Here is a 12,446-nt window from a genome sequence, read left to right on the forward strand (position 1 = left end):
ACTGGCCACCTGAAGATAAGTTAGGGGAGAAAAAAAGAATGGCTAGGGTCTGGAAAACTCATCTGAGGGGGACTGGGAAAAAATGGGAGTTGACTGGCTGAAAGAAGAGAAGATGGGAAGAAGGGGGGAGCAAAAGTCTTCAGTCATCTAAAGGCTGTTACAGAAGATCGGTGTTCACCACCGTGTCTGTGGTGAAGGGATTAGAGATTGTGAATATAAATTGTAGTGCACGAAACCAAAAAATCCAGACTACAAGTTTGGAAAAATCTTTCTAGTATGACTTGCAGAGTCAAGTGCCAGAGCAGACTGTTCTGGGAGCTGAGCAATATCGGTTGAAGAGGGGTTTTAGGAACAGGTTGACTGTTCGGAGCTCTTGTGGCCAATTCCGCCGTTGGCAAGGCTGCATGACCTTTTAATTTTCTGTGCTCTAAACAGCGCTTTTTTTTGTTACTTGTTCCATTGATCACAAAACCCGTGTGGTAGGGGTAGTATCCCTCAGTGAGGTTTGCTATTTTGACACCGGTACAAGCCCGGTTGTAGTTGTGCTTGTAGATGCACATCTTTTGGAGAACTTTGCTTCCTATTGACAAGGAAGACTGACAGTAACAGGTAGAGCTGCTGGCGTGCGACCACCACAGCCATACTGCGGATGTTCAAAGTTGTGTTCTGCTCCTGAAAACTTACACAAGCGTCCAATGAAGTCCGTGACCGCCCAGGCTTCCAGAGCCTTCCCATCAAGGTACAGGTTGTGCCACCGCTGCCTAGCCGTGGGAAACGTTTCCCGGACTAGCTGCTTTAAGTAACTTAGGCAGATCATTTTAATGAGAACCTGCTGAAGTGCATCACCAGCTCTTGCCAGCTCCCCCTGTGCCAGCACGAGGCTTGCTTCAGCATCCCCGAGTACCTTTATGCCGTGCGATGCGGGGTGCGTTAGCAATTGCAGAGCCAGTTGTGAGCAAGCGCATCCGGCCGTGCAGCCCTGCGCCGTGCTGGGGGGAGCCGAGCTTGGCACCCTGCTACGCGAGCCGTTGGCTTTGCTTGGCAGGCACATTTGCTAACTCACGGCGAAAGAGGATGACGCTGGCACAATCGTACTGCTGCTCCTGCCATGACAGCCATGGGAGCCCTACAGCAGTTTCAGATTTAAGCGGACAGGAGCAGTTTACAATCTTTAAAGAAATCAGGTGAAAAGACTTAACTTTTTTTTTTCTCCCCACTTTCATTCCTTGGAACCCTCTGTGTGAAAGTGCAGATGAATTGTTCATAAATCCTGCAATTCCACATCCTGAAAACACCTTACAGCCGGGCTACATCCCACTTTACACCATTTAAAATCTGTGCAAGGCTGCATTAAAATAGACGATGTTTCTAATGCCTAGGAGACGTGACAGTCGGCTCACTGACAACGTTTTCTGAAGCTGTAGGTTTGATAGATCCGGGCTTTACCTCGCTTACGCTGCTGTGGGACTTGCTGCCAGCTCGCTACAAAAAGGGAGGCTGGGCTCGGAGGAGCGATCGGCGGGGCAGGGGCCCGTCCTGCGCCCGCCTCTCCCCCGCGCTCCCGGCGGGGGGCGGCTGCCGGCGGGAGCGGCGGAGCTCGCGGCTCTCACCTGCCGCGAAAGGCAGCGACTCCCTAAAACGCTTCCCGTGGAAACTTCAGCTTGGGAAACAAAAAGCCAAAGTCGCCACGAGCAGTGTATTATTAGGTCTTAATTGTTTTATCTACGGTAGTAAAACGTATCTCCTGGAAGCGCTTCACATCTTCTGTTCCTAATATACATTATTAGCGATTGCCTTGAAAACAGCGGGTAAAAGTGCTGGTTACATCAACTACTTTCTGCGGCGGCGGGCCGGGACCGTTTCAGAGCCCCCGGCTGTGGTTGTTCCTCCCCGAGACGTTTCATGGTGAGAGGACCCGGGAAGCGAGGCGGCGGCCGAGCGGCGCTGAGGGGAGCCGGCGGCGGCCGCGCCGCGTCCCCCGCCCCGTACCCTCCCCGGCGCGGTGCTGAGCCGAGCCGAGCCGAGCGGCGGCCGCCAGGTCGGGGGAGGACGCGGGCCCGGCGCGGTGCGGCGCACCCCCCCGCCGCCTCCCCGCTCCCCTCGCCCGTGGGTGTCATGTGCGTGAGGCGTCAACCGCCGCCCGCCCCGGCCGCTCCGCGGGGAGGGAGAGGCAGGCAGCGGCCGGCCCGGCCCACCCCGCTCCGCATGGCGGCGGCCCCGGGCGACAGGCGGGGGAAGCCGCCGCGGGGCCGGGCGGCGCGGGCGATGTTCCCGCAGCCGGACGCGCCCGCCGGCGTCCCAGGCCCCGCGTACGGCGGCCGCCGCCGCCCGGCGCCGCCGCCGCCCCGCCACGTCCGCACCATCTTCGAGGCGCCGCCGCCGGAGCCGCCGCACCGCTTCGGGCCGGCGGCGGCGGGAACGTGGTGCGACCTCTGCTGCCGCTTCGTCCTCTCGCAGGGCCTGCGCTGCGCGGGTGAGCGCCCCGGCGGGCCCGCCCGCGGCCTCTGGCGGGAAACGGGCGTCGGGTGGTGGGGAGCGGCGAGGCGGCGCTCCCTCGCTGGTGGCGGGTTCGGGGGAGCCGGGAGATCCCGGATTTCACAAAATTGAGGGTTCCGCGGCTCGGGGGGCTAGGTCGGGGCCGGGTGTCTGCCGATCCGCGCCAGCGGCGCTGGAAACATGTTCCTCACCCGGCCCGAACGGGAGCCAGGGTTTCCCCACATGAAGCGTTGGAGCATGAGGGCCGCTGGCGGGGTGCGGTGAGCCGTGCCCTTCGTGCGGTACGGCTGGGGCGACGGTGGAGGGGCGACGGCGTAGCGTGGGTGCAGCGTGATCCAGGTAAATGTGCTCCATCTCCGCCCAGCGGGAAGGTAATACATGTTACAGGGGGGTGTAGGTGGTGCTGCTCCGAAGGGTTCTTGTGGGCTCCCACCCCTGGCAAAAACCGTGCGGTCTTCTCCCTGGTCCTTCGGGTAGGAGGAGGAGGCTGTGTCTTGGGGTATCGCACATCCCGTGTACACACCGCGTACGTGTCCTTTCGCTCTCTGGGCTCTGATTCATAGTAGGCAAAGGTGCATTTTCCTTTCCCTGCATAGAAAACAACTTTTCTGCTTTTCAGCCCTTTCATTACCACTGCTATACTCGAAAATACAGTGATTTCATTCACCTGCTAGCTCCCGTTCTTTACGGAAGGAGAACATACATAATCTAGTGCTGGTGAAAAGTCCTCTTTTGCCATCCCTTGGTTTGAAAAGCCTTTGGCCACATTGTTGGGTTTCATGGTGACCCTGAGACTGGTTTCAGCGTGGAACCCCGCGGGCGTGCTCACTTCTCTGGCTGTTCCTCACCCACGGCTGCCGTGCTGCTGCACTTTTTAGGACAACCTAGCGCTATCCCTAGTGGAGCGACATGTTAAGGTGTGTGGTTTGCTTTTGATTTACATCACTGAGCCTTTGTTTAACATGATATTTGAAACCCAAGGTGGCACAGAAAGGTCAGTCTTTTCATAATGTTTTGTTCTGGCTTAAGGAGATGTAATAACCTCATACTGTCCTCTGCTGTGATATAAAATTTCCGTTATGATATAATGTTCTCACAGGTACTCTCACTTTCAGTAGCTCTATTTTTACTGTTACTCTTGGAATGGAGATACTTTGGCTGTGAAAATAAAATATTTTTTATTTATAATTTAAGTTAGTGCACCGTTTGTTCTGACAGGATGTATAGTGCACTGATGTGAAAATAGACCTTAAAAATAATATTTTTTCTTTTATGATCAAATGCTCCGTGGCAAGAACTTCAAGTGTCACGTTGGATTATATATCTTCCAGCATCGTTTTCTCAGAACGATTACAGCTTACAATGTTTTTCCTTCTCCTCCATTTTTATGAGGCACAGGACTTCAAGCTGCTCTCTTAAATTGCTGTTTAAGTAGCAGAGGAAGCATTCAACATTTATGACCTAGCATGAATATAATATTTAAAAGCTGTAAAGTGGTATGGAGATGAGAGGAAACTATAGCTAAAGCACAGAAGGATTGCTGCAAGGACCTCTGTTCTCTCCCAGTCTGCAGACACACCAGCAAGCCAGACTGATGAACAGATCTGGCTGAAAAACTGGCTGAGGGCAACGAAAGCAGTGGCTGTGTCAGGACAGCTGAGAGGCGTGAGGGAACGTGTGGCTGGCTGCCCTCACAGCTCAGAGCTGCTAAATCCACTCTGTGGCCAGACGTCAGTCTGCACCCTTAGTCACGGGCTCTTCTGTGAGTAAGTGAATAGAGAAGAAAAAGATGTCCCCCGCTTCGGAAAGCCAGCAGACACAGCTGTGCTCAACGTCTAAAGTGTGTCTAAACTGGCCTTGAAGACTGCAGCAGATACATCCGGGACTACAGCTGGGTTTGTGGCCGCTGTGGTAGCCTCTGCTGAAAATGCCACGGTCCCCTTCGGGTATCCACTTGTGAAGCAGAAATTACAACTGAAGTTACGATTGCAAGTACCTTTCAAAGATTTTAAGCTGCCTGGCAGTTTGTGACAGTGCCAAAAGGTTCCCAAATAACTGTTTTCCAGAGGGCACAAGTGGTAGGGACTTACATTTTATGTCATCTAAGAAGCAAGACGCAACACTATCTTCCAGATGGTCCACTGCCGATAAAGAGGGAGCTACATACTAAATTGTCATGATGATTCTGAGTCACAAAGACATAGATAGTACATTTATTTAAATTACCCTGTTCGAGTGTTATTGGCTGAAGTCAGTTCCTACTAGATCGTTGCCCTCAAACAAGATCAGTCAGAGGTGCTGAGTTTGGTGATAAGAATTAAAAGGCGTGAGAAATTCCCTGTGGGATAGGGAAGTAGTCAAAGGGCACATCAAATTTTAAAGTATTTAGGTGCAGACTTTTTTCTGTCTAAGAGAAGAGATCTGTGATGTCTTTATGGGAGTGGGGGTTTCCTTTGGGTGTCTCTGTCCCGCCTTCCCCACAGGGACGGGGAAGATACCCGAGCTGAGCTCCAGTAGAGGCCAGACTTTTCTTTTGTCATTTCGCAGTGGGGCTGTGGTTGTCTTTGGGTTTTTGTACACTGCTTGGTACACATCATGAAGTGAGGTGGGATCACTGGAGTGAATAAGGAACTACCGAGAAAAGGTCTTTCTGCCTTTTGTGAGATTTTTGTTTGTAATTCACAAGTTTGTTTTCAGGCTTCTGCTAAAAATTGAAAAAATACTTTCATATAACTCAGGGAAGAAAGATCAGAATGAAAAAAAATCAAGGAGATGAATGATTATCTGTTTCAATGCAGTGCACAAAGTGCACATTATTCAAGCAACTTATTTCTTGGAAAAAAAATAAGGCAGTGCTGATATTTCTGGACCTCAGCCCAGGAAGAAAGCCAAGTGTAATGAAATACCTCTGAAAAGGATGCTTTGTAGTATCTGAACTCTTACTGTTGTTTTGGATTCCTTTTCAAGAGAGACTTAATTGGTTTAGCAGTCCAGACTTGCTCCACTATTCACCTTTTCACCTCTATTGTTTGGGGTAAAACCTGGTGATACAGTGCAGATGCAGAATGCCATTGCCTGGCCTGACTTCTCTGCACAAAGTCGTTTGAAACGGAAGCAGTTGGGATTATTCCAGTTTATACCGATGAAATGACGTACAGTAAAAAGTGGTTTTTCTTTTCTAGCATTCAGTTTTTCTTTCAGTCTGAGAATGCTCTGGAGTGAAAATTCCCAGTTTCTTATATCATATTGATGGTTTCATGGTGTGTAGCATTATGTAGTGTAGGAGCCCTGGAGTTGTTGCATTGTTTCACCGTATCATTTGGCATTTGAAAAATGAGGCATTTCTCATGGTTTTAGGTGAAAGTCTATACTGCCAGGCTTTGGAATATGGTTTCTGAACAGTTTTACTTTCCCCATAGTCTGGTCAATGGACTGGGTGTACATAGGTGGCGGGGGCGTGAGAGGAATTATTTTGTGGACTACTTGCTCTGGACTTCCTAGTTCATTTCTGTAACTTTTCTTTTACCTTGCATTTTGACACTTTCATTTCTGATGCACTTTTTCATTGAACCAAACGGAAAAGTTGCTAGGCCTTTTCAGAAGTTTTACTCTTCGTTTAAGAGAATATAGAGAAATTATAGGTCCTACATGACTTTCGGTTCAAACTTCCTGAAGATATTTAAGCAGATGGTATTTAGAGGTACCATGAAAAACAGGTTGTTCCTTTCCAGTATTTAGTGATGGGACACGGTTGGGAATTCATGGATGCTTTTGTTAAAAGCATGACCTTGATGAACTGATATTTATGACTCTTCCCAACTGTACGTTGCCCGTGCAACAACATATGTATTGGTGTATGTATTGGGTGGCAATGTATTGGGTGGGTATGTGTGTATGTGGCAAGGTTGGCGGGGCTGCAGGAGTGGGAAGACCAGTACATTGTAATACTGTAAGGACCTTGCGAAGCAAACAGAGACTCACAAGTATTTGTTAAGTTGCCTGTAAAAAGTTGCCTGCTAAAGGAAAAAATAGAATATTTCTGTCAGATTCCTGGTGGTTGGAGTCCTTTATAAAGGTGCAATCGGTGAGCATCGAGTCAGTGGGTATCCTTTAAATACTAGTCAGAAGTGATGTCTCTCAGCCTGTTTCCTCCCTGCCTATAGTGTTACTTTCTCTACCTGCGGCATTACGCCTGTAATGTTATCTGGGTGTAGTGTGATCTGTACACAGGCAGACACCCCTGTCCTCGCATAGAAGCCTCTCCAGTCGCAAGGTGCTCTGCAGAGGTGCAGAAGCCCATGGGAGCAGATAAGACTGCAAGTGTCCTCTTCTTCTCAAACCTACCGGGCAGTCATTTCAGCTTTGTTCACTGAATCTTCTCTACATCTTTTTTTACCCATTTTTCAGACTTTGTTTTTTCAGTGACTTTCTCTTGTGAAGCATATAGCACAGTTTCAGGGCTTATCAGGGCCTTCTGTTTTTTTTCTCTGCTGAAACGGGTGTTTTGGTGGGGGCCTTGTTCAATTTCTAACATTTTTTTATATTGGCTCTGAATATTCAGTAGCTGACTCCTGCTTTAGTGCAGTTGAAGGACAGAGGCGATATGTTTTAATATGTGGTACAGCTCTCTTACTACAGGGCTTTTTAAGTAGCTGTAAAAACAAACAAAACCCAAAACAAAAACCCAAGTCCTTATCCCCTTAGAAAAAATTAGGGTATATTATCTAAATGCCTCCTAACTGTCAGGAATGGTAAAGAAATAGATTTCCCCTTACAGAAATGGGGGTAAAATGTGTAGGGAAGGAGCAAACACAGGGATTAGTGATTTTTTTTTTTCCTTCAGAAGGATATTTTTTTGACCATCAAATTTGTGTAGCATACTTTTTCATGTTTTTAAAGAAGAGGGTAGACATTGTCTGCTATCTCTGCAGTTGGAGTATGTTCATATTTAATCACATCTAATGAGGGGGTTAGGTTGCTAAAGCTACTTCTAGAGTTACGACTTGAATTACCATAAGTGTTCAGAGTTGAAGAAGCCTCTGAAAGTTTTATCTAAAGAGTGAGAACTAGGGGGGGGATTAGAAATAGTGGCAGTGGGAGCCTGCTTTCCTTTCCTGTTCTTTCTGTGGAGGGTTGTTTAATGATGCACACTTCCCAAAATTTTCTTTATTTTCTTTTAAATCCAAAATTACCAAATTTTCTCAGAATCCATAGGGGCTGGAGCAGCAGGAGGCAACAGGGTTTGGGTTGAGTTGGTGGAGATCAGCTCAGAGAAAGCCCCGGTTTCCTCCCTGTTGGGTTCGAAGGAGCGTGGGTGATCTGCTGCCCCGATGGGGCATTTGCTGGAGCTCACAGGGCTGGTGGAGCTGGAGGCTGCTGTGCCCGGTGCAGGGAGGGAGGAAGGAAGAGATGTGGAAATGGAGAGCAAGAAGCAGCTTTGATGGACCTTGCTCTTCAAGAGTAATGCTTGCTGTCTTCCTCAGTTTCTCTCCACCTCCTGGGCCATTTCTATGGTCTCCGCAGCCACAGCAAGGCTCCCACTGCTGCAAAGGTGAGCCCTTTTCCCTCCTGTTTGCAGAGAACAGTAACTCCTCACCGAGTCCCTTAGTTATTGTGGGTCGTGTTTTCTTGGCCACTGATGTTTCTCTTCCTGTGTGAGGACCATCTTCCACTCCTAAGCCATACACTGTCATATGTAGAGGCTTTCACCCATTCTCTGAGTATCTCTTTCTTTGTTCTCATTTTCACCATCTCATGAATGGTTAATTATTAATTATGGTGTCCTTCAGAGTTTGGGTGTCTCAGATAGAACCCTAAGAGACTACAGAGAATATAAGCGGTTGTTATTCAGGTTGCATAGCAGTTAAGAGAAAAAATTTAAAAATCACCCCACAACATTCAGATGCCAACACTGAAAGGCTCTGAAAATGCTGCGTGGTTTTCCCACTTGTCTTCCTCACGTGCTTTGGAGCCGCTCTGTAGGGAGCTCCTGCAGAGGGTGTTGTGAGTGGGCAGGAGCCCTCTCTGCCCAGGGCATCTTGACGTGGAGGTACCCTGTGTTTCATTTCACACTCAGGGTGCAAGGAGGCCAGATGCCCTAAGGCTTGGTTTCCAACAAACCGGTATTTGAGAGCTGGTACGGGAGTAGAAAGGAGTCCGCTAATGAAAAAGTGATAAAATAGGTATTTCTGCAGGCAGTGTTCATAACCTAGGATGTCTTCAAGATGCGAAATAAAACATCAAAGCAGTGATCTGTTTACAAGAGCAAAGAAGCTCTTAGTAATAAAACTGTTGCCATTACTCACCAGCATGATACCTCCTGATGGTCTGCTTGCTGAGAAAGCCTTGGGGAACCAAGGAGAAACTTGACCTTGTCACGTGAAAGCCTTGGAGAGCTTGCTGGATCTTGATGCTCATTTTATACAGTCCTACCACACTCAAAGTTCAACAGGTGGTTAGCACTGCTTGGCCAGGAGTTTGGGTTGTTGTGGGAAGTAACAATACAGGTGCCTTTTAAATTACTTTGTGTTACATTGCTTGCATACTATTTACATATTGCTAATATCTGTGTTTTTAATACACAGGGGAAAAAGGTGAAACTGAAATTTTTACTGGCTAATGTATTTTTTGATAAATTGATAACATAGTTCGTTGCTAAGGGTTTTTTTCTGAAATATTTTATTATATATTTTTTGCATTTGCTGTTAGCAATAGGAGCTGCCGGCCACACTAAATCCTTAATAGTATGCTTGCACAGGAAGAAGCAGCCGCTGGTCTGAAGTGCTACGAGCAGAACAGCCACAGATGAAAGCACTGAGAGTTGAAATGACTTTTTCAGTGTTACCCAGGAGGCCAAGCCAGCATTAGAGCTCAGCTCTCGTCCAGTGACGGTAGTCATCTCTTCCTTCTGTTGCTAAGTAGCGTTGACCAGAAACCTCCAGCACGACTGGAGTGATCTCTTTATCCAGACAGTTAAATGCAGGTCAGCAGCGTGCACAACAGAAAGAAAGTAACGATACTGTTTTTGGCCAGGTGGCTTTATGAGCTGATAGACATGTCTGTTTTCTCCACACCGTACTGAGTACTGATGAACACCTTTTTGATTTTGCTCGGTGAAGGAAGAGCGTGTCATGTATAGTAGCTTGGGTACTATAGCCTGACAGTGAGTGTAGGAGCTTGGAAGAAAGTATGAAGGGCTACAATGGAAGTTAAGCTCTGCAATATCTCTTTTGTGTATTTTTCTCTTATACTCCAGTTCGAAATATTACTCTATTATCTAATAGCTGCCATGGCTAAAATAAGAAACATCCTGCTCGTCTAAGAGAGTATAAATGTACAAGGTGCACCCTTGTTAATCTTCAAGTGCAAACAGCATGTAATGACTCATACCACATGCAGAGATCTAAAGAAGGCTGCTCACAGCTTTCTTGTACCCTAAAAAATAATCAGGCTGCTTTTGTCTTAAGCAGACCAGATTAGGATGAATAAACTTATTGTTTTAGCAACGTTTAACACATATTTTTGTTTTTCTTCCCCGATCTGATTTCCCTTAGTGATAGTTCCATGCAAGCTCTCACTGAGAAGTCTACTAATTTTGGCACAAAGTCACCCGAAGCCCACAGGCAAGTTGGTCTATCATCCACTGAGTCAAATCCTATGTGTCAAACCATCTTACAAGGCAAATCAGTATCTTCTCTCCAGTTTTAGCCTTGAGTTTTATTTTCCCTGTACTCTAAAGTGTGGCTGTGTATGTACAAAAGTGGTTTTCCTGAAGACTGTTTAATCATTTTCCTGAGTTTACTGCTACTAGTATAATATCTACTACATAGCTAAAAGTAACACTAATCTGTTATTTTCACATTGCACTACTATTCTCTGCATTTAGCTTTTTAAACTTACATTCAACTTTAATTTTGATGCACAAACCTACATACATACATACATACAGTAAGCCTGTAACCAGACTACGTTAAAAATGGTAACATGCATCACATTGTACCGGCAGCAGTCTCCGGGAAGTAGTGCGTTATCTTCCCGACGCTCAGCTGGACCAGCACAGCAACGCCCTCTCTCACACACTCACTTTCATCACAGTACTGTGCCGGTCCTGTCTGCCTCTGCACATTTCCAGCATCTGGAAAAGAACGTAAAGCAAATTGCAACAAATTTTACAGGTTGAAGTATTCAAAACGAAACAGGGAACAACTGTACGCTATGATGGATGATACTGAAAAGAATCAAGCAGAAATATAGCTGAAATACACAAAGAGAGATTCTTTTTCATGTAACAATTATGAAAATATTTAATGATAGTATAATATATTGTAGAGTGAAATAAGAACTAACCAGATGTGAACGAATGTGCTTTGGCACTGTGATTTTCTTCTTCAAAATCCAGGATGTGCTTCATTGGAGCTATTGCTCAGAAGAAACCTTCCTACTCCTTACTTCTTAAGGGGAGAAATCCAGTTATTCCCCAATAGATAGCCTGTAGAAGAAGTAAGCCATTCATCTCAGAGGACCTTGAGATGTGCTTGATTGATAGGCTGAATTTGTGTTACGTATTTTCTTTTGAATAAACAGCACTTAAGGCCTGAAGAAAACGAACCGAAATCCCACTGTATTTGGAGAGTGCTTCTGTGTGTTTACGTCGGAGCTCTGAAACGAGACCTGCAGTTGTTGGTTGTCTGCTCTGGGTTCAGTCATTCTGGGTTCTGTCCTCCATCACTGACAGAGATGGCATACCTGAAAAACCTCAGGGATTTCCATTTAAGATGTGCTCGGTGTGCCATAGAAGACTCAGGACACCGCTTCTTGTCCCTACTGCTGCTCAGAGCCAGTGCCGAGAAGGACTAATACTCTCCCAGCCTCCAACCTGCTTTCCACGGTGGCATCATGGCTTCTCCAGAAACTCTGCAGGGCACAGTCCATCTCATGGATTTTACAGCTTTACTGGAGGATGGGAATAAATATGCCCAAGAGGCACTGGGCATTCTCTACTGACTGTAAAGGGAGCCATGACAACCAGCTCAGCTGCAGACATCTGCGTTCAATTAGATGAAGCCCAACTACCTGCTCGTACAGAGAGACTTCCGTAGGCCCATAAAAACGGGTTGAAACTGCTCACGCTCATTTAATGCTCATTTGCTTCCTCTCCCTTTTGGATGGGATTCGTCCAAATTTCATGCGGATTTACTTAAAAAGTCATTCTAATCATAGGAATGTGTCTGGACGAGGCACATTTTTTTTTTTGCAGAAAAAATGCTGTGTGGTGATTTCTAGTAGTATAGATGTGGTAGTGGTTCAGTTTGATGTGCAGCAACTGTCAGCTGAGGTTCTGGGTTTGGGTTGCATGATCTTTTTATGGTTTTTTTGTCTCTTAGCATTAACTGTCATCTGTAGTGTAAGGTTTTCAACATTTTTCCCCTTCTCTTTTTTTAGTTTTCTTTATTTTCATATCACATTTATTACCTATCAGTGTATAAATTATTGGAAGCCTTGATAACGGAGAACTGAACATGCGAAATTCTTTTGATGTCACAGCTAAAAAGGTATCTATACGATTCTATTTTAACTTTATTAATTTATCTGCAAAGTAATAGATCATTAAATCTGATAACAAATGTGTTTTACATCAGTTTGAGTACTACAGTTCTTCAATTTCCATCTTTCAAATGGAGGCAAGGTTTTGGAAGTTGCAGATTGCCAATCACTGGTTAATTTTTAATCCCGTCTTTTTGTGTATGTGCAGCTGCTGAGAATCAAAAGTTTTTTTAGAAAGCTCACAAATATAGCTACTTATTTGGATTAGGGAGGGATGAACAGCTGAGCTGGAAATCAGAAGTATTATGCTAGGTTTTGCTGAACTAAGCTCAAATTGCAGCAGTTTTTTGTTTCTTTACTTTTAGTAGTTGTATTGTGTTCTTTATAAGCTTCCCAGCAACTGCATA

This window comes from Aptenodytes patagonicus, chromosome 1, assembly GCF_965638725.1.
Source record: "Aptenodytes patagonicus chromosome 1, bAptPat1.pri.cur, whole genome shotgun sequence".
In the NCBI taxonomy this organism is placed as follows: Eukaryota; Metazoa; Chordata; class Aves; order Sphenisciformes; family Spheniscidae; genus Aptenodytes; species Aptenodytes patagonicus.